The following is a 24,034-nucleotide window of genomic DNA, read 5'->3' as shown; positions in this document are numbered from 1 at the left end:
CTGTTAAAAATAAAAATGGCATAATGGAGAATACTTAATATCCTTCACCTTTTGTAGTCTCAGGAAAAGTAACTAACCATTTATTTATCGACGTAAATATAAAGAAGAAACATTAGTCTACTGGTTTGGCATTTAAAAATAGAATAGAGTATCTATAAATTTTAAACTTTATACTTTATACTTATGAATACAGAATGTTGATTTATCTGATAGAAACATGACTTCATTGTATGTTCATACAGACAATAGATTTCTTAATGAAGGAAAATGTTAATTTAGTGACTGCGATCAAAAGCCAAATTTATAATGTTTTAAGTTTTTAAGCTAAACTTTCTGTTACTTCATATATTAGATTTTACACTTCAGGCATGCTATCAGACAAAATTTGACTCTGGATTTAGAAGCTGCTCACAAAGTTTTTGGAGCATAACTTGCTGTGATTTATAACACAACCCCTCACCAACCAAACCAGAAATTAAAACCTCTAGAAGTAGTGTGTTAGCATGTGTTCATTATTTCACATTAAAACTTTCTAGGTAAAACTAGGAATATCACAATAAAACATTTTAAAGTTAGTTTTGCAGTATCTAGATGTGTGTATGTATATTTTAAATTAACTGTACCTAATTTAGTAACTCAGGAGAAATTACTTCCACAGGCCAGCAAAAAAATTCCATCACGATTTACACAAATTCTACTATCACATTTACTTTTGCACCAGAATGGTCATTTTCTGGCAATGCTTTACATTAAAATAGGATTCAACTGTGTTGTATTTTTCCCCGTTGAAAAACATTTTTAAAAACCCAGAAAAATGCAGTTAAATCCAATCCGTTTTATTTTACTAATGTTCTCCATCTATTTTTTTTCAACATGTTAATCTTCTTTCTTTCATTGTAAATACAACGTGTTACAGTTAAACTTGTAGGAGACTTTTGAGTATTGTAACTCAGTCTCCTGCAACATAACAATGAACAAACTCTCCTAGGCAAGTTATACGAAAGTACAGATACTGAAAAGTCTATAAAGCTGAGGTTTTTCCCAATCTAGCAATGTCTTGCATTATGTAATAAAGGAAACACACACACACACACACACACACACACACACACACAAACACCTTCGAGAAAATGTACAGTGTAACAGAAGAAAGACAATACCTGTAAAGCCCATTTTAACAGCAGGAACTACTGCAAAGGGGATCAAGGCTGGGGGGTAGGGGGCAGGGGAAGGTGCGAAAAGTCTGTTCCACATCGATATTGCTGCTGAAGTATGATATTGCTTATAAGTAAACAAGACATATAGGAACGAACAAGCAACTCCTTGGCGATAGCCAGAAGTGCTGTTACGTAAAATAAAAACACCTAACAAAAATGCTGCCTAACGCATTTTGTCTTTACATTGAACACGTGGAAAAGACACTGGGGTAGAGTATACACAGCATGCAATAGGAGGTCCTTAATTTCCAATTGCTGGGTTGCTTTGTTAAATACAGATTAAATTCACAAAACGTTCAAGTGTACACTAATAATGTATTCACCTACAGTGCCAGGCTTGTTTATATAATATCAGTGAGGAATAATCACCCATTTATTGCACTGATGAATCTCCACAAATTTCAAAACTCTGAGCACACTTGAAATGTGAACTTTCACAGCTCCTTATTAAAGTTTAGACTAACTCCCTTTCACCCTTTTTAACAACAAAGGACAACCCAGCTCCTGTGCCCTGCCTCACAGATCAGAACCATACCCAGATTTCAAGGAATCAGGAAAAATCCGAAGCCACATCTGATATTTTCCTTCCAAATTTACCCCCAATTGATCTAGGCATGTATTTTTTAAATAGTCATATCAAAAAGCTTCACTCGCACAATTCAAACAAAGAAACTTCTCGAAAATGTCATTACTTACTGTTCACTGAGCATAATTTACTGAGATTAAAAAGTTTAAAGATTCATCTGCTTTATATCCACAAGTGTTTTAAGCAACCCCTAATACTGTAGCCTGCTTAAATGTGACAATTAGGGCTGCTTTGGCATGTTGAAAAATACAAAGGTACCAACAATCCTCATTATGCCTTAGCTCCCTGTAGCCTGGTTTTTGGAGGTGCATAAACTGCGGAAATTTAGAATCATAATAGCAACAATTTGGTACACAAGGAAAAAACAGACACCACCACCCCCCCACCACCCCCACCACCCCCTGAATGCTTCAGATATACTGTATAAAGTCATTTTGACATGCCTACACAACTGGTTGTGGCAGCTTTCAGACATGATTCCTAATCACAAAAAAATGCTTCAGGTTCTTTTAGAGAAAGCTTGCCGTTGGGAAGTTGATTTTGGCCAAATGCCAAAATCATGTGCAAAAGGGGCCCTCATTACCAATTCATGGCAGCCTTCAGCGCTGACAAAAAATGTGACCCAACAGGCTAAAGCAACAACTAAAATTAAAAAGTATGAGACAAAGACAACTTACTTAATATTCCTTCCATCGCCATGTTAAACTTTTCCGTAATTAAACCCTTGTTAGTTCAAAGCAGTTTTCAACTACTTTTAAATGATTGCACAGGCAGTCTGTAACAGTGGAAAGCTTTCCCTGTAAATTCTCCTCAGCCACTCCACTTTTAACAGCATTTGGGTCCGACAGCAGAACTTTCTGCTGTGCACCTCTGCGAGAAACCCCTCTCCAAAAAGAAGCGAGGTGCCCGTGTGTATTTCAGTGGAAACTAAGCAGATCATTACAAGATTTTTGCAAGCGTTAAAGGCATAGGAGGAGTGAGGAGGGGGGAGGAGAGAAAGAGCTCGATACGCGGGAGAAGCTATTTCCTAAACTTTCTAAAAAGCTTATCAAAACGGGCATGCAAACATTAAGCAATCGCAATTAACAGCACTCGCTGCGCCACTATCCCATAAAAGCAGATTTGATACACAGCCTTACCTAGATGTCGTCTGGCTTTTCTGTGGATCAAAAAGTTTCCTGCCTAAGCACAGAGATATTCTTTCACCAACCATAAAGGCCCCTTTTATTAATCCAGCACTGTAACAGCCTGCTTTCTACACCACGTTGAGAGCAGGATGCGTCAGCTTTTGAGAGAAGAACAGTCTTAAACACAATTAGTGGCAGATTGTATAATAGAGGATTTATCTTAAAGAGGGAAAAGGCATTTTTTAAAAAGCAAAGAGGGTGCGGTCAGATGTTAGGCTATCCCTGAGAAAAGGGGCCTAGGCTGCACTAGTACCTAAATACTAGCAGAAGCTTACTGGGAAGGGAGCCAATGGAATGACTTTGTTTGACCCAGCTGCCAATCTCTCCTGAAGCACTGCGCCAGACTAAACACTGACACTATTTTAACTCAAATCAGGCTACAGCAGCTGTTTGCTTTCCGGCTCTCAGCTATGCACCATGGCCATGATGACTCTGCACGGCACATATGATAGAGCTGGGGCACTTCTGTTAAAACATGTTCCGTGTTTGGATTGGTGGTGTAGAAGCGACGACTGGAGGGGCTGCTGGTTTGGGGGTTTCTTTCTTCATTTTTTCTTTTCTTTTCTTTTTTTTTTTTTTTTTTTTAAGAAACATCTCTGCCTCCATTTTCCCCAAAAGTGAAATAAAAATGAGATTTGAGGCTCACAGAAAATTTAGCATTGCAAGTCAGGTGAAAGGAGGGAAGTTATTGCTTGGGACTGACAAAAAACAGAATACATTGTAAAGGTGCGCACGTGCACACATGACTCCAAAATCCACCTGAAATTATTTATTTTCCTCTTTACTTGCTCTAAAAATTTTCAGCATAAAAATAATCAACAGATTCTCCCTCTCACTCATTTTTCGCTGCAAAATGAAAGTGTATGTGTGTGTATATATAAGAAAACAGCCGTTACATGTGTCCATATATGCACACATTTACATACGCATCCAGATTCTGATCTAAATTACACCAGTGCAAATTGTACTGTAATCAATGAGGTTATTACAGATTAAAACTGAGGGTGGAATTCAATAGCTAATTTACATATGACAGTATACGAGACTGAAAAAATATGTAAGCATTATTAGTAATAAGCATATGGCATGGAGGTTGGCATGTCTTTTCTAATTCAAAAAAAGTCAAAGAGTCACAGCAACAGAAACAAAGCACATACACATGTTAAAATCCAGTGGAGGCTTCTGAAGTACTGGGCGTGCAGCACAGTCCAACATAGCACCTACAGTTACGCAGCATTTATACTTAAACTCAGTCACAGTACTCTAAGCTTAAACTTTATTTCCTCTCACCCTGCCATAGAGGGTTGATAGCTACTCCCGAAAACTGCGTGTCATGATAATTTCCTTGTTCAGTAAAAAAATCAGAAGAATATCCCCACTTAAAGCCAAATAGCATAGAGAGGGAACCCAACCCTTTTTATTTAATATAAAAGTGTGAGACTTATTTTGATACAGAGTAAAGGACAAGATGAAGTTCTGGCGCCTGACACCTGAATGCCTTCAGTAAGCACCACTGTGTATCTCAGATTTAGTCTGTATACTCAACAGAGATAATGGGGAAAAAAAACAAAACAAAACAGAAAACCAAATCAAGCAAAACAAACCCCCCTAAACTATGAAAGCTGAGCTTGTTTCCCTGTCTTAGGCTGTTGTGCAACTGATTTCCATGAGCTGTTCAATAGCCTGCTACCAGAAACCAGTGGAAGTCATTGATCTTGCAGAAGCTCCAGTCTCACTACCTGCCCTTCTCACCGGTCCTCAAGTATATTAACAGTTTAAGAAAAGATCCTGGAAAAGATTGTTAATAATCCATCATAAAATGAATAAGAATTACAAATGAAACGAGTGATGACTAGTATGCCCAATGTTCCTATGTAATGTAAGAACTGAAATGGAAGAGGAGACATGCATTATGTCTGAACCACCAAAAACCCCATGCAATTACATTTATACTAAGGAGGAAGTTACAAGAAAGGCAGTTACCTACACCTGAGAAGTCTGAAATCTTTAAATGGCAGACAAGTGAGACAAAGCCAACAGTTTTTACGGTCCCTCTCTTATCTCTCTAAGGAGCACAGCAAACATTTATCATGAGATGAATTTGCAGGCTCCCTAAAGAAAATGCAACTCCTTAGCAAGGAGGATGTGTGCCCTGTGCATTCACACCTCGCGTTACACCAGGCAAGAAAGGCCATACTGCAACAATAGGTCTAGAAAGACATTAACAGTGCTGAACTTAGTATGGCTGGAAAAGAACAGAAGTACAAGGTAAGAAATAAAGCATAGGTTGGAGTGAAACTTTGCCAGCTCCTTGAGGCAAAAAAGAGGGTAATATGGCCAAATCAACAGACAAAGGATTCAGTAACTAAATCTGAGAATGACAGGAAGGCAACGATGCTGTTCCCAGTGAAGCCAGCGAGGAACTTATCCAACACAGGACAAGATCAGGATGCAGATAAACCACGGTGGATAGGTACTTAAAACACTGACATAAAAAAGACAAGACTGTACACTTAGAGGTGGAACACAATGGCTTTTCATTCAAATACAGTATAATTAGCAGAAAGCTCATGCAAACTTCTTGGAAAGCTAATTTAAAATTTATTCCTGTTTCGGTTTCTGAGGGTGGGTCCTCTTAAAGTAATTTTGATTTGTACATTAAATACTCTTGTCATAATTGCTCCAGGGTGGTTGCAGGAGAGGGAGGTAGTATCTGACATATCTTTCACTTTTAAACAAACTTTTGTCAGCCTGGGGCAATGCATGAAGAAACATAGGGAAGCACTGGAATAGGTAACCAGTAGAGCTTTGCTGATGAATACAAATCTCTTTCCTTCTAGAAAACTGTTCAGAATTCTTATTATCTTATAAATTAAACATTAGTACAGCTAAGAATATTTGCAGTTTCTGTTGTAGAAAATCTCCAGTTGCTCCTAAAAGGGTTCTCTATTAAAAATAACACGCTCATTCTTTTTACCTCGATTTTGAGGTTAGGGAGCTGAGTGTATATGTGATTACACTCTACGCACCTATGCCATCACAAATCTCTTCAAATCATTCACCAATATTTATCAAATTTAAGATAAGAGGTTTCAGATGTACTTTTGAGAAACCCAGTAGCTTTGAGATCACCATCCCGTATCAAATACAGGTCAAATGAAAAGACGAGAGAAATTTTGTCAGCATCCCCATGATCAGATATGGAAAATCTGTAGAAGAAGACCTTCTAACTGCTTCAGTACTTCACAGTAAAAACTTCCATCGGGTCCACATACTGGTTTAAATATCAAAGTCCAATTAACCTCAAGAAATGAATCCATAGGAAATTAGGCTTCACTGGCCATGAACTACTTTTGTTTTACTGGGGAGCTGGTAGAAAGCATATTGGACATATAATTCAAAGGCTTTTTTTGTTTGTTTTGCTTTTAAATTTCAACTATTCCATTGGAGTGACTTCTTTTTGCCTTCATTTCTTCTATGTTTAGCACCATAATTTTGGCCCAGTACTCTATGACAAAATGATTCCTCACTCAAGTCAACTGTAGAGCTCTAAGTGATTTCAAAGGAATCTGTATTTTATCCTTTTCATGCCCAAGCCATAAGCATATTGCCAGAGGGTCCCAGAAAACCATGCAGGTAGATCACTATGCAGTTAGCACTGTGAAGTGATTAATAACTTTCAGCTTCCACTTGTGAATCAGCCACTTCTGGAACAGATGATGGCCAAAACTACAACATAACATTGTAAGTCATATATGCCACTCTGGCATGGAAGGCTGAGCTCCTACAATGGTGTGCATTTGTTCACCTACTGAGCCTTCTATAATCTAAACTTTCCGTAACTATCACTGCTAGGCTTCGCCAGTAAGAATCACTGGGGGAAAGAGGGAAAAAAAAAGAAATTAAAAACATAGAACAAAACTTGCTTTTCAATATTTCAGCTACTTCAGGTGAGTAATTTAGGTTTCCAAAAAAAAAAATGCCTTCAAACAACTTTATTTCCTTCCCTGCTCCACTAGTACATCACACACCACTAGTCTTATTAATATATTGAATTTATAATATGCTTATTTTAAACTGGAAGACAATGGTGAAACACAAGGGGAAAAGAAAAGGAAAAAAACAAAAACCAACCACCCAACCACCCCAAACCAGGAATACATGCTATATTTTCTATTAAAAAGTGAGAAACATAAATAAATTCAAGAGACAGCCACCTATTCATGGTGAAATGGAACCCAGATGCTAACAGCTGAGAAGAAACTTGCCTCAGAAATGTGATTGCATAAATACCTTTCATGAAGGATTTTCATAACCCTGTGAGTAAGCCAGTGCCCACCACACCACTACCAACAGTAGTGCACTAAACTTTTCTTTTCCATTTGTTTGGGAAAATCTGGTATTGCTATAGTCCATAGACATCTTTTTTTTTTTTTAAAAGCATAAAACATGGCAGTGACTTTCGTAGCTATGGAATTAGTTTAATTCACACTCTAAAATTAGTCTTACACAATCTCATCATCTCCAGATGCTCCTTTATACTCATAAATCCACTAAAATGTTTATATTGTCCCATGAAAAGGGGTGAATGCCTGCTGTGGATTGTTGCTCCAAGGCAGCAATAACTTACTATGTCTTTTCTGTAGCAAGTTGCAGTGTTTTTTTGAAGTACAATCTATAGACATTTGCTCTTTCCATCACACCTCCCACATTTCCACAAACCACAACATATTTATGCTTCAAGACATCTTCTGGAACAAATCAGTTTTAGTTTTGAATTCGAATATGGCATGACACAAGACAGATATAGCTGAGGATTCTCCTAAGAATAAATTTGTGTGCTTTTAGAAGAGAGACCAAGCAAACATCAAGCTTGCATATACGCTTTACTTCCAAGTCAAGGAAATAGCTACCATATGTATTAAAAAGTCAGTATCAAACATGATTGCATTAGATATAACACAACCGGGTCCCTAAAGACCACCATCCAATCTTACTCATTCCATCTTTGAGACCAATTATCATGTTATTATACTCAGTGGTGATAAGAATCCATCAAGGAAGAGGATCCTATTGTGCTGCCAAACAAAAAGGCAGTTCTTGCCCCAAATGTCATCCTACTATTTCGTCAGTCAAATTCAGCCTTGGTAAATGAGATCCCTTTCCTGAACTCATACACACAGTTAGCTCTCCCACTACCATAATCTCTTTTGTGGTTCTGACTACTGAAGAAGGGAGACATATTCCAGTTTTTCCTCTGTGGGTAAATGTCTTCTATGGATTTAATTTCTATTATTGTCTTTAAGAAGAGATAAAAAATGGATAAAGAAAGAAAAAAAAATAATGAAGATTGTTAGTAGTGCACCCCTCCAAACATTAAGCACACATTAACAATAGTTTCATACTTAGCACTAAACATAAAAATGAAATGGACAGCAAACAACTTCTATTTACAGTATTGCACACTCACAAGATGCCAGTGAGTCTAGGAAGGAATGTGATACGGTAGATCAAGGTGGCTAGAATTCAAGATTCTTGGTGTTTATTTCTTATCCTGCTCCTAGCTCAATGAGTAACCTTGGGTATATAACTTAACCTCCCCTGTCCCATATTTCAGCTGATATAAATTCCAAAGTTTCAAAAGGCACATGAAAGGATCTGCACAGTCAAGCCTTCAGTCCTCAGCATCCTAGTTTTTATAAAGGTGTGACATACAATATTCCTATTACTTTAAAAGTAATTAATAATATAGTAATAGAAACACTATTAATTCTTGTTACATGGTTTGAGATCCACCTTTGCAGCAATGGTGAAAAAATCAAAGAAAGCATTTCATCATAAATTATTTTAAACTGAACTACAATTTCTGATTGCCTGTAATGTTCACCTACAGTAGAAATAAATATTAAACAAGTCTCTATTGAATAACCAGAATAAATTTGTGGTTGGTTTAAGTGCTGGTTTTATGTAAATCGGAGAGACAGGGCATCAGATTCTGTTTTTCACTGCATGCTTCACAAAGATAGTCCTAAGCACTAATGTGTAAAGTTTTAAACTACCTGCTTCACTGCAAAGCTTAAATAACCAATCACTCTGCCAATGCATATGCCTTTAAGTCAGCACTGTGTTGACTCTTTAAATATTTTCACTTTTTAATATAAACTTTTCAGACAAAAATTTCTCTTAGAGAACAAGGACTCTACACAACCAAAATGGAGAGAAGTTACCGCTTTCTGTTTTTTCAGTCTCACCTGTTTAAGTACAGCTGACACAGCACAGATGCATGCATTACTCTTGTCTGGGGGATAGCCTGTTTACCAACCTTTTAACGACTTACGGTTGAAATCGCCTCATTTAGGAATCATGATGGTATTGACTATTAATGTGAAGCAGAAGAGCCTACCAGCTACCCCAGGAGGCTAAAAATCTGTGCCTTGGGTTCTATTCAAAGCTCTGGAGAGGAAAAAAGAGGCAGGTGGGATTTGCATACACTGATGATTTCAAAATCCTGCTCAGCAGCCATTTCCATAGCTACACATTTAGACACAACCAAAACTAAACCTGGCAATATGGGAGGGATTCTTCAGACCTTTCTGCATCCTGCACCAAAATACCTGGGTTTCCAAACTATTACACCAGAAGGTTTGGAAGCCTTTATTTGCATATTGTAAATCCACCTATCAATTGCCTGTAGACAAAACATAACATGCAACTGAAACAACATATACAATACTATCATTGTATTCTTCCTGCAAAGCTGGCTTCTAGAGTTTTCTCCTTTCAAACCCAATACAAGGCAGAAAAGGTACATCTTTACAATAATTTATTCTTTGCTAATCAACTACCTAAACAAAGAAGCAATAGACAATGAAGCTTGGTTATTATCTGCTATTATTGCACATCTATGAAGGCCCAAGAGAAAAGACCATCAGCTACAGCCTCTTTAGGTAAAAAAATCATCGCATTACATGGTTTTGGTTACAGGTCTGTGATACAGCAGAATAGATTTTACAAGAACACAAAGTAGAGGAAAGCAACCTATCTGATAATTTTTTTCACCAGAACAACTAAAAATACTATGTTAGAAAATGCACTTTAGTAAGTTTTGTCATAGTATTTTCATGTCCTAAATTTTCATGACTGCCACTAACTGTCAAGGGAAAGTTTCATGAAATACAATTGCTTGCATAGATTAAATGAGGTAGGTACTATTCATTACCTTTCAGTCATACATATAAATGTTAACCTCTGCATAGAGACTACCTTTTTGATAAAATGCCTCCTTATGTCTAAAACCAGCTTTTCTTCCACTCCCAGCTGTATTTTATTAGTTATTTTAGACAGCACTTTACTGTCACTGTAGAAGTTTCAAGTTTAATCTAAAGCAACTTCTGCATCCCAGCTGAAAAAGTAGCAGCTATAAAAAGTAATTTTCAGTTAGTCACATCATCACAGGTTGGTTTACATTTACACTATGTGAAGTTAGATTACCATTCCAACATGAAACCCAGAAAATTGGAATTCACTTATGGAGAAGGCCTTGCAAAGCAGAAACCTTTTTCAAGTCAGGAGTATGGTCTGTCACATCTGCTTAATACATATAGTTTCCATTTACTATTAGAGAGCTGTATGCAAGTACTGATGGGGAACACATGTTTATTACCTTAGTCTCATGAGTAATCAAGCATCATGAACAATCGTATACGTTTTGTTTATTAGTCTGTGCACATTTGTGATGTAGGATCTTCATATGTAATGATCACTACAACATCACAATATTTAACGAGCAAATATTTGAGGAATGTCTTCAACAAACTTCAGTACATGCCAAAACTTTCTCAGGCATTGTGTTCTCTAAAAAAAACCCAACAGAGTAAGAAGAGAAAACAGGCAGCAGACTGACAAATTTTAATTCACCTGCACTCAGCTTGATGCTGAAAATGATGGTACCTCCAGGTGCATGTGGTTCCTACATATGCTTAGCATATTTAACAAACACTACTTCAAAACTGTGACAAGCCCATGGAAAGAGCTGGATAGCAACCTAACTCACTTTTTTCTGTTAAATGGTGTTTTAAAAGCATCAAGTATCCACTGGTCAACTGACTGAGCAGCACAGACAATATAGTGAGGAGACAGGATAAAGAGAAAGAAACAAACCTCTTTTCTGGGCTGCAAACATAAGAATATTAATGTTTTCTTAACTTTTTTGGGGAAGTATTTGAGTCCCCATAGTTCGGACATGAAGAAGCTGAAATGAAACGGAGTAATACTTGATCTTTGGTTTGGTGTGAAAGACCAGCAAGCTGCCATCAAGCATCAGTACAGTGCTCGTGGGTAAAATGGAGTGGAATTAAAATGACAAGCAAGAATTGTGGATACATTAATAATAATACCAAGAAAGTTTGAAAGGAAAAACAGAAGGTAGTGGATTAGAAGGAATACCAAGAGGAAGAGAAAATGAAAGGGACTTTTCTTCCCCTTGCTCATCAAGCCTGTGACCATGGGGCAGGACAAATAGAAACTTCAATTCTTTGGTACTTCAAGTTCCATTTTTGGACAGAACTAATGATGGACACCTCACAGGTTATTCAGCCCTAGAAAGAAAACAGTTTGGAAAATCATAAAAAAGTTTTTCTAGTAAAAGTCACCAGCCAACTGACAGCAGCAGTTGTATCACTGGAGATTCACAGATTTCAATAAATTTTGGAATTCTCTTAGCAATAATACCTAGAGGGCGTGACAGCACACAAATGCTTTTAGTATTCCTATAAGAAAAATTACTTCAAATGTAGCAGTAACATCTCTTTGAGTGCAAATTCTGTTGCTCTATAGTTACACTGCACTAGCACAAATGCTATATGAAGCTTTGCATGTAAAAAGATTGCTGTGCATTATATTTTTTTTAATTCTATTGAACGCATAAAACTATATTAAATTACTCATCACCAGTTTAGTGATGACTCAAACATCAGCAAAAATGAACAAAATTACAAACTGTGAATTTTTATTTCAAATCTATGTTAAGCTGAAACACATTTCTTTAAATCAATCAGGTTTACCTCAGAGATACAGCTGAAATGTGGAATTGTGGGATATAAAAGAATCTAGCACTGTAGATACCACCCTACCTTTTCGAGAAATGCATCTGATGCTCTGCTAGAGTGGATTTCCATGACAATAGGGCTATGAAATTTCATACCAGTTGGATGGAATCAGCTCCCATATATCTTTCTTCATGACAAGTGACATGCACTTGTTTTGGATTCAGAGTTACACAGGAACAGTAAAAAACAAACAAATTGTGGACAAACAAATACATGGTGTGGTTTGTTTTTTTTCCTTTTCATGAAAAATTTTCTTCTAATTAAGCTGTAATTTTGAAGGAAGACATTGCTGGTGTTTATAATTAAAAATTCATTATCTCACTGCTGAAAAGAACCAGAACATGCTAAATTTTGTACTGTAATTTGGGGCATGAGAGAAAAGTGCCCCAAATATTTACGTAGCATCAGAGACAGAGATTCTATAATTCTAAATATTATATGAAAGGGAAGTAACCAAAAATAGTAACATACTGTTTAACGTTCATATACAGAAAACAAAACAGAAAAAAAATGAAGATGCTGCTTAGCCATGCCTTAATTAGTAAGCCTTGCTTTTGAAAAAAATATAATAAGAAAGCTATTTTTTCAAAAGAAAGAGTTAAGCAACAAGGCTATTTATGCAGTTTTCTCAGCCCTCAATATAGGACTAAAGAGCCTGCAATTTTCAAGGTGATTTGCAATTTCCATTAATTTGTTGAAGGTTTTGTAGCTCAATAATGAGACACTTTCATCAGTTATTAGTGAATCAGAGCTGTTTGCAGCTTTAATTCAAACACAGTAAATACAAATGCAAATGTGCACATGATTTTCTATTATCATTTCTAGAGGGTGAAAGAAGGCAAATGATCTTCAGGAGAATGGGGATGTTTATCATTATTTGCCTAAAATTGGTTAACAGCCCCATACTGCTCAAAGTGAACTGAGAGTTGTTGATAAATGCCAATATTTGGGTTGTGAGGAACTGCAAATGGTCATTTGGTGCTGGGGTGTTGGCTTTACCTCCCTGAAAACTGAAAATCTTAAGGTTTTTCCTACTTTAAAAGACACAGCTGTTGGACTGTCATAAAGATATGGTTTTATTTATTCATCAGCTTCTTGATTCAAGGGAAAATTTTTTGAACTTTAGGATCCATGTTAATTCTGGCCTCTTAGTGTGTCAGTGTCTTAAAATCCTTGCATAAATCTATAGATTATATCTATATTGTGGAGTTCTGGTAGAATGTATTAAAATGGGAAGATTTACGTGCATATTAAGGTGCCTTCAAATGCAAGGGGACATTCAGAAAAGTTCACAAGGTGACCAGAGAGGTTTCTAATGCCTGTTGAAGCTGATTTAAAAATCAATGCCAACAAAACTTAGTATCACTAAAATCCCATTCTTTTAAAGCCACTATCAAAGCATCTTTGAGCATCTGCCTCTACAAATCTGGTCCAGACAGCAATAAAATGGATTTGTTTCTGTCACTTAGCAAGAATAGGGCATTTCGTCCTTCCAAACCAAACTGTTAATTAAAAATAAGACTAACATTTAAAATGAAGATGAGTAACACAGAGGTTTTACTCAATAGCCACTTGATGGCAGCGTCATGTATAAAAAGATGACTGTGAAGTTAAAACATTTAAAAACATCTTCAATAACGGAAAAAAGCCAACTCAAATGACACCTTGATTACTGCAGAATATTACCCTCCTAATAGAACTCTTTTTAATGATATTTTGAAGGTCAGCAACCAAATCAATAAGTAAACCCATAACAATAATAAATTTTAAACTTCAAAAATGTTGCTATAAAGGTTATTCCTTTAAAATCAATATACAAAACACTTTTAATATTTGTTAAGAATTTTATATTCATTCTAGCATATAGCTTTCCAATGATAACTAATAGTTATTTTCTTTGGGAAGAAACAAACTAATAGAATTCCATGAGGATTTACTAAGAGAGAGTTCATGGGCACTGATTTAATAAAAATATATGGCACTAGTGCTACCAGTACAATATCTTTTCTGTAGCTTATAACTATGAGAGTGGTTTATATTTCCTGCCAGCAGGATGATTCACATTCTTTGGTCATCAAACACAGCCAAATAAACTTAAGAGAAGAGGGAAAGTAGTTCATGGTAGGATACAGGTCAAGTTCAAAAGCTGTCTTTCTCTTCCTTTCCTGACTCGCTCATCTGTTTGCACTGCAGCCTGGACAACAAACCCAGACTGTTTCAGCTGAACAATGAAACGGGCTACATCCCTATGCTGCCAATAAACAAGCCAATAGGAACTGTCTTTGCCTCCAAAGATGTCCAAATATGTTCAAACACATTTTTTGCCATTTTTATACTAGTTTGAGAAAAAGATCATCTTCAACATGTAATGACTGCTCAGCATATTAAAATAATTGGTCAATAACATTTTCCAATAATGCAACTGCAAAGACAGCTCTGTGAGTATCGTATTCTGCCTTTGACTTTTTTTAGAAAACATTTGTTTGCAGTACCAAACGTGTCTAGTGAAGAAAAGACAACTCTGTTATTCCAGCCAGGCAACTCCTTCAGACTAAAATCTGTCATTCTCTTGATTTATGACTGGAACTTTCATTGCCACCGATGATTATTCAACATAATGAGTGAAACAGGAAGAAATCCTTCAAGTGGTAAAACAAACAAAAAAATCAATGTTCATAAGTATCTTTTTGAGATAGAAACTCTAAATAATATCCTGAGCTAATACAGAATTAATGCCCACAAAGGTTTTGTGGGTTTTTTTTTCAAAATCTGATGGAAAGTGCAACTTCATTCTAAGTCTTAGAAATTTAATGTTAGATTTTCACCCAAAGTAAATCTTCTCAGTCAAGTTCTTAAACGTCTACAAATATGGTTTATAATGGAAGCTGAAACAGAACGTCCACTAAATGCAGAATCACAAACAGAAGTAATGTTTTAGTTCTAAATCTAATGTTACATTTCTCGTTACTTTTCTGAGTCACAAAATTAATATGGAACAGTCTTAATGGTTAAATTGTACTTTAGTTTTAAAATTAGATAAATGTCTTAAGAATTCTCAGGAAACTTAAAAAAAAAAAAAAAGAAGAAATATTTCCTATCCTTCCTCCACCAAAACCACTCTGCAAGAATCAACATTAAAAAACAAACAAACAAAAAAAAACCCCAAAAACCCCAACCCAAAATGTAGTTTTCTGATGGTTTTATCAAACAGGATTCAACAATACAAAAATAACAATACCGAACAGTTCTGGGACCATTCTTCTAACAGTATCTTGAAAAGATATTTTCAGGTTTCATGTAAACCCTAATGTATTTAAGTGTGAATTTCTAAACTTTTATTGATGTTGTAGCTCACTCATAATTTATATTTAAACTATAAACACTAACTTTTATTTTATACCTAACAATAAACAGTTTACTGTTACTGGGGCTGGGGGGGTGAATAGGGAGGAAGGAAGGGAATTAGACAAAAAAAAAAACCCCAAAAATCCAACTGTAAATTCAACTTCCAAATGTAGAATTGCTGTGTTTGTTCCTATACTAAGCACTGCATTATATTAGTCTTCATGTTGATTATTTCTTTTTTTTTTAAAAAAAGAAGTCCATAGTAGTCTGAAAAAAAGTTATTTCAAGTAAACTTAAAGAATAAGAATCACATATGACTGAAATACTAGCATTATAGCAGAAATTACTTCTCTTGATACCAAAAAAACCCCCAGATGTACTTAGGCTGCAACCTTACTGATTTGCTGATTTAGTCAACTGTTTGTGATTTATGTACTACTTTTTTTGTGCTAGAGTCCACAGACCAGCTCCTTCTCAAACTACTTTTCAAACTAGAATGCAGCTGGCAGAGAATGGCTTGCATATTTATTAAGGAGCATCTACCTCAGTGATCATTTTTATAGAAGTACTTTTTCATCACTATAGGCCAAACTTCATTAGCTGACTGTTTGGAAAATACACAAGCAGCATTACCAGGATTGATGAATTCCTAAGTCTTATAAACAGGGATTGTGAGTTTATTACTCATCAGAAGATGTCCTTTTTCAGCATTGTGGCAGACACATTGAAGTTATCCTGGAGAACCTAGTAATGAAGAGCCTGGAGGACCATCACTGTAGACTATAGTCAAGCAGGCCCAATAACTGATCATAATCACTAGGTCATCATAATAGAATCAAGGCCAATAAAACCAAGTAGTCCCCAGTTTTAGTGGTGAAACAGAAAAGTTTTGTTTGCTTGTCTCTTCAGCTTCCTTAGCTAATTTAATTTTATACCCAGAGAATCACAAAGCTATTAAATTGCCCATTATAGAATTAATAGCTCAAAGAATTGTCAAACATTGTAGTAAATGGCAGTTCAATGTTTGCAGCATGGTTACGTGTTTTGGCGGGGGCTGCGCATCAGGTAGTTTAAAAGTATTTCAAAGAAGAGATTGTAAGTTCTTGCTGCATAGGACTAGCATTCTTGTTAATAGGAGTCATGCAGAGGGTGGAATGCACTGGCAGAACAAAAAAGGTGCCATGATATATGTAGCAGTTTAAGCAAGGTACAATGACTCAAGGTAAAGATATGCTCGAATGGCTTATGAATGAGGCGTCTGAGAGTTAAGGTGTCAGTTTTAACAAAATTTTTTTTCCTACAAAAGATGAAATTTCATGTTAAACATCTGAGAAGATTTTATATTAACCTAACCAGTTACTATTAGTCAAAGTTTTTTGCATTAGGGGTTTTAGTTTTGGGTTTGTTTGTTTGTTTGTTTGAAATTTAAATTGACATTAAAATGATCTTGAAAATATTGAATAAGGGTAAGATGATTGCAAATGTTATTTTAGCTTTGAAGCTTTATATTGCCCTTCTCTTGGCCTGCTAAGTAGTTAATATGTCATACTTAACCAAAATGTTTATATTTCTACATGCAATCCATTTCTCTCTTTTCTATACAGAACTGATGAGCAATAACTATAAATGTTAGATATTCTTTAGATATTTCTTCTTAATGGTGCTTCTATTTACATGTTTCTTTTCTTTATCAGTTCTTAAAAGAATCTTCTCATGTCAATCAATGCGAATCCCTTAGTAATTAGATGGGAGATTTTATATACAAAAATATATAAAAGCAAACTGCACATGCAGCTTCATGAGAATATATATAAGAGGCTTCCCCTATTTTGCTATCAGTTATCTACTTATTAACACATACATTCAATAATGGGAAAGTACACCTATCTTTACCAGAACAGAATGGGCAAAACCAGAAAATATGAAAAAGCACAATTCATGATTTTGTAAATTTCAGATCAATGACATCTTTAACAGGTACATGCATGTGTATTTAAGATTAGACAGACTGTTTTTTCCAACTTCTTTTTTCTTTTGAAAATTGATTTAATTCCCAGATTTCCTTTCTAACTTGAGCCAAAGAAAGACAAGTATCAAATTGCATCAAATAAATCATACTTGCTTAATAGACAAATATGCTTGTTGTTATTCTTCTACTTGTTAATGATCTACCCAGACTTAGCTTTTCACTTACAAGCTGCTGCTCTGTCCTTTTCCAGTGTATTTCACCATTTGTATCTTCATAAGCACTAAGAAGAAAATCTTGTAGCATGGCTGGTATCAGTGATGCTTGGTTTCAGATTTGATACCATTTTCTTAGTGGTTTTATGCTATCTGATAAAATGTGCATAGAGAGCAAATTTGTTACTCATGAACAACAAAATACTTTATAGAACAGTGATGTTTTAATATAATTTAATATGAATGTGAAACTTGTCATGGGTCTGTTAATCTATCTACAAACTAATTTCTTGTCCCAAAGATTGTAACTTACAGGAATTTTTAAATTAAGTGGTCATCTTTGAGAAAAAAAACCCAAGCAATGTACTTCCCAGGGAATAAAAATTATAACAGATTAATTCCATCCCCCTTTATGAGTATAAATAATCATCTCCTTCAGAAATAATGTTACACTATACTGAGGGTAACTGAGCGATATCATTGCTTAAGTTATTTGGAAACATATAGTGTAGAAATACTACTTCAATGGCAACAAAGCACAGCAGGATTGGCCCTACAGTAACACAACATAAGGGAAATAAATAGAAAAAAAACCCTATTTTTTGTTGTCATTTTGAAATATTTAGAACTTAGGCCCCCCAAACCTTTTAATTTAAAATCTGATTTAGCAAGATACTTTAGTACATACTTCATAGTATGTGAGTAGTCCAATTAAGAATCAATTAGAACCTATCAGAAAAATATCTGAACAATATATTAAAACATCCCACTAAACCTGGAAGTTGATGCTGTTACTTTATATTTACTTTATATTTACTTTAGTCCATTTTTTTTTGTTGTTGTTGCTACACTTACTATTCTTTTACTATATATAATCAACATCACAACGAGCTTTTACAAAATGCCAGGTATTTTTTCAGAGAAATAGAAAACCAAAGCTTTTGCATAAATTTTAAGCATAAAACCACAAATGCAAATAAGAGTTAAATCTAAAACAGTCTACAATAAGCAGGAATAAAAATGAGCCTTTAGGTGCCTATTTCACTTGTCAGGCTTACTTTTATTTCTAAACCATGTGCCAACATTTTGGGATATTTAAACTAGTCTTTAAGTTAAAGAGAATTCAAACTACTTTCAATATATCAAATTAGTTTAAAAAATAATCTTGGGGAAAACAACCTTCTATAACAAGACTAATTATCATAATGACTTAATGTGAGTTTTTTAAAGCATGTCTTTCTTAATTCAGTTATTCTTTGATGCTGTCTAGTATGTATAAGATCCCACGTGTGCCCTAAAATATGTTTTTGATATTGTGTTTAAAAACTGAACACAATCCCAACCAGTTTCATACCAAGCAATTACATTTTCACTTTATAAATAAGCAGACTGTTAAATTCAAGGTGCTAGTAAAATGATTTTTAGCTCACCTTTTTTATATCAATTTATAAGGTTGATAACATTCAAAGAAATATTGGACCAGACCAGTCAAATGTTCACAGCAGGCTAATGGTTATCACAACTAAGATGATGTTAACTTGAGAATTATATCAACATTTCTGCTTCCAAAACTGATGATGCTAATCAAAACATAGAAATTACACAACCCCCTGGGATGGATGGGAAAGTTTAGGCATGACATCCACAAGGTATGTGTTTCAACAGTGACAAATTAAAACTTTCAAACAGCTGCAGTGTTTTCAAGTGGGAGAAGCTGATAAAAATCACGAGGTGAAATGGAGATCTCCTTCAGAACATACAATTGGGCTAAGGATAAAGAGAGACAGAAACAAGATTTTGCTCTGAAAGCAGGGGGAACCTACCAGAGGAAAAAAAGTGCTGTCAACCAGAAAAGAAAGCAAAAAACTATCTCGTTATTAAAGAGAAGGGCTGGGTGGCATGAAACTTTCTTCCTAGAATGGTAACATGTGAGGTCAGAAAGGGCCTGATTAATTCTCCTTTTTCAGAAAGAAAAGAATCTTTGAAGCAATATTTGTTTTGAAAGAACCATTAGTCAAGAAGAATACATAGTTCAGCAGTCATTTAACCCCCAAGAGCATTTATTGCAGGTGCATCTCAGAAAATTGTTAAGATTTGCTTCTGGGACACCCACTGGTGGCCACTGGTTTCTGATGAGTCCACATTCAGCTACTTGAAGGTAAAACTATTGCCAGAAGTTTCAAAAGTAGAGCAAAAGGTAAGGTGGAATGCCAAGATTAGAGCTGATATAAAGAATTCATACCTATGGAGACCAACAGGACCAAAACTGGAACCACGTCAAGTTCTGTGTTGTCATATCATTTTCCACTTGGGAGAACACAAAGAGAGGGTGTGCTTCACAAGGGAAAGTACAGTCCATAAAAGGAAGGAATTTTGGACATGTAATTTTCCAACAGTATTTTTACAAGAGACAGAATCCCCAGCAACTAAGGGCCGATCCAAATACATGCACAAGCGAAAAAATAGTTTAACACAAAAACTACTATGATACTCTACTACAGCATCATGGGGCAGACACCTACATATAGTGAAAGACAATGACTGTGTTGGCTAACCAGGAAGCATGCTAGAAGGGATTATCTAAGGAAGCAGATCTCTTGTAATTGAGGTTGAAAGATGTTGGAAATGAAGGGCAAGCTTTTTCTTATGGACAAAAAAGGGTAGCTCCCCAAAACACACAGCAAGGTACTAAATGCAAGAAATGAATCTAAACCTAATAATGTTCTCCAAGACTGCACTTAGTAGTGCCCTCCAGTCACTTCTGGGCATTCAGTCAGTGGGACAAGAACAGAGCCAGTCTGAATCAACCTCCCTGCTCTCCCAGATCCGCACAGTGAGGAAGCAAGGTCCTCGGCACCAACTGTTTCACTCTGCAGATCAGGTCCTATTGCTCTTCACCACTTGCTAATGTAGACATAGCCAAACTATATTTATTTGGAGACTGAAGCAGGGCTACATATGGAGAATTTCACCTTTGACAAGTACTAACTTCATTTACATTAACACCTGTCTAGACTGTTTTCCTAAGTATAAACATAAAAATCTCCTTAGTGTATCTGGGTCTTTCTTACTTAATTAACCATATGTGACGTAAAGTGATACAACCCAGTTAAAGGTATGTCATTGTTGATAGGATCAATTACAGTCAGACATAAGTATTCATTGCTTATACCATCTGTGCTGTACTCCTAAGTGCAGAACCTTGTCAATGAAAGTATACACAGATTAACTGTATTCACTTTCATTAAAAAACACCAATCTGTTTTGTCAGCTCTAGGCACTTTCTGTTAAGAAGTCACAATAATATAATGCACATTCACCTTTTTCCAGTCTACTGTGGCTAGTGCTATACCATTTGCAGGGTTTAGAATAATATTTGAGAACATTCTGTATCTTGAGTGATTTTATTCTTAACTGGTGGCAACTGTGCAACAGTCTTTCAAAACTCTACTTATATAGGAGCCCAAGAAATCATTGTGGTCATGGCAAGGAAGTAAATCTTGCTCATTCTGTTACATGATCATCAACATTTTCTAAGGCTTCCATTTCTCACTGCTGTTCTTCAATATTACAGGACCCAATCATATCACATTTGAGGAGGAAGAACCCCAAACAACAGTAATTCAAGCCTTGGAAACATTCAGTTGCCAGGTAGGTATGCCTACTGACAAATACACACACGCATATATAGAGTGGGAATACAACAATCAATTTCATAATTTTGATGTTAGGTGCAATGAGAAATTATAGTTGAACTAATACTCCTCAAGTTAATTAACAATTTAATGGATAAATTTTATACATAAGAAGCTATAAGATGTATTCAGATCTATATGGCTTGGAATTAGTCTTATTTTCATTCCTACCATTATTATGAGATAATTATTTTTATTTTAAAATGTAATTATAGGATAGACAACATAGTCACTGGAGGGGTGAGAGAACAGGATTTAGAGGACCAATTTGGATCATGGAAAAAAGCTATTCAACTACATATGTTTAGAGATCAAAAATTTCAAAAGCAAGTTGAGTTACAATTTACATTTTTTCCTTAGAACTGGGTGAACAAATTGATGGGATAAAATATGCTTCTAATCAGGCTCCCTCCAAAGATGCCATCTTCAAGGAAGATTAGGAACCAGTGTTCTATTGTTAAATGATTACAGTTAAAACTGTAATCAATCCAGGTCACTTGAGAATGCAGGCTGTGCAGCTAAGTACATTTCTTTCTCATAGATTTAAAGGCCATACTTAAGGATTCTCGTGAGTAAAAAGCAAGAAGGGATAAATAAGATGCATTTTTATTGCTATTGTTTGCATACTGGTTTTATATCTCTCTGTTGAATTTGGAAAGGATTTAGAGGCACACCCATGTTGGAAAAGCCTGGTTAGTTTAAAACTGAAAATATAAAAAAAAAAACCTGCCAAGAACCAACTTTTAGCTGATGAGAATTTCTCCCTGTGTTTAACATAAAGTAAGTCTAAGGGCTTGGTCTCCAACTGTTTTAAGATCAGAGGTACTAAACAGTGTTGATGAAGCTACTGACCAATAGGTTTTATAAAATGATCTAGAAGAAGTAAAAATATGGAGAAGAGCTTAAACCTGTTAATTACATAATGGTAAAAGTTAAAACAATTACACTGAGATTTATGATTAGCACGCTCATTTCTTTAGTGTTCAAAAGAGCTGAAAGTGAATCACACTTCAGGCTGTCATAAAATATATATAAATAAGGAAATACTTATTTGAAATCTGTAGCAGGCTGCCTAAAATATTTTTATAATTGTATATATTACAATTATAAAACCTGTACATTTACAATAAAAACCTGTTTACAGCTCCATTTAAAAAATATAAGTAATTAAAAAAAGAACAAAACCAAAGGGAAATTTTACCACAAGTCCCTCCTTCACCCACCCAAGGGCACACCTAAGAAGTCTTTTAATGAATCTCTGGTTATGAAAAGATGGTACCTGCATTCTTCAGAATATACAACAAAACATTTTTAGAGTAATCAGCAGGAAAATATCTGAATTAAATTACAAATAATTATAAACTTTTATGTGTTTTTCCATAATATTTTTATATGTTTTATTGACAAACAAAATCTCACAAATCTCTACACAGCAGAGCCTGAAATGGTCTTTTCCTTTTGGTCTCTTTATTCATAATCTCAAAATCTTATCTAATCACTTGTAACAAAGAAATATGTTTAACTAGTTCTATTGGAGCATAGGCAGTCTGACTTTCACATTGATTTCTGACAGAGACACCTTTGAAGAGGAAGCATTGTTTGAATCTCACCTGGAGGACAAGGTTAAAGTAAACTAAGCAGAAAGGTTTGCTGTAATACCACTGAACAACAGCTAGATGATTACGTGAAGCTGTCAGAGTTGGCAGGTTCAAAATCCCAGTATAGAACCAAACAGCTTGCTTGATTTTTGAAGCCAAAGTAGTTATGTAACAATAAATTTGTTTGTGCTGGGAAAACATTCTCTGTACCCTTTCATGCCTTCAGTGAGTACTTTTCAAAAGGCAAGCAGTGGCATATTTGTTTTGAGAAGATGTTTCACTGTAGTAGATAATCCAAATGCACACATCTGAAAGCAAAAGACTATTTTATGCACATTACAGACATACAGACATTATATAATATGTTATTTTATTACAAATGCTCTGCGGTAAAGTGTGTACACTTACCACAGTCTGTGGTATATGGTTTCAGAAATATACATTTTAATTAAAAGTATTTCATTTAATTGCACGTGGTTTTGGCTGTGAACTCAAATGTTTGGGTGAAGGCAGGGAGTTCAGATATCTGGTTTACACACTACATACCAGAGATTGCTAAGCAGGCTTTGGGATGGAGAATGAAGGTAAAAATGTTAGATAAAGGCCTCAGAAATTAATAGCGTCTGCTGTACAGCAAGTCTCATCACACTACCACAATCCTTCCTTCTCTTCTCATCAAAGACAGTCTAACTGGGATGTAGTACAGCATCAATACAATTGTAGTAATTCTGCTGTGTTGCTTCAGGAAAGAAACTTCATGAAAAAAGAAAACTAGAGTTCTGCAATTCCTTTTAAGATGGTTACATCTCCTAGGAAATGTAACTAAATAGCTATTAGGTGTGTTATGTCACATCCTTACTGTTCATGTATACTACAGAAGACATTTTAATAACCATTAAGTACAACAAGTTAGTGTTTCAAATGTAACAAATTTCATAATTATCACTATTATCCATAATGATCACACTTCAGGAGAAATTGCCCTAGGAAACTTAAAATACTAAGGCATCGTTATTGTTAAGGGGCCCATGCCGAATTTAAAGTGGATTCAGGTGTCCATCTAACAGTTTAACAATGTGTTTTGCACAGACAATAAAGGTGTGGCAAAGTTGCTCTTT

The 24,034-nt window shown here is 35.4% G+C and overlaps 1 long non-coding RNA gene across 4 annotated transcripts in view; it reads right to left on the bottom strand.

Annotated features, from left to right (window-relative positions):
* The window catches only part of LOC114012848 (uncharacterized), a 331,654-nt gene that overhangs the window by 100,599 nt on the left and 207,021 nt on the right, over window positions 1-24,034 (bottom strand). Inside the window, exon 1 of one of the 4 annotated variants that reach the window (XR_008747026.1) lies at window positions 2,943-3,323. The exons of the other annotated variants lie outside the window; for them this stretch is intronic. This is a non-coding gene — a long non-coding RNA (uncharacterized LOC114012848). Of the gene's footprint in view, window positions 1-2,942; window positions 3,324-24,034 lie in introns of those variants that run through there. 4 annotated transcript variants of the gene reach the window in all.

Source organism: Falco peregrinus, chromosome 4 (genome assembly GCF_023634155.1).
Source record: "Falco peregrinus isolate bFalPer1 chromosome 4, bFalPer1.pri, whole genome shotgun sequence".
NCBI classification, from domain to species: domain Eukaryota; kingdom Metazoa; phylum Chordata; class Aves; order Falconiformes; family Falconidae; genus Falco; species Falco peregrinus.
This window is presented reverse-complemented; position numbering and strand designations above follow the sequence as displayed.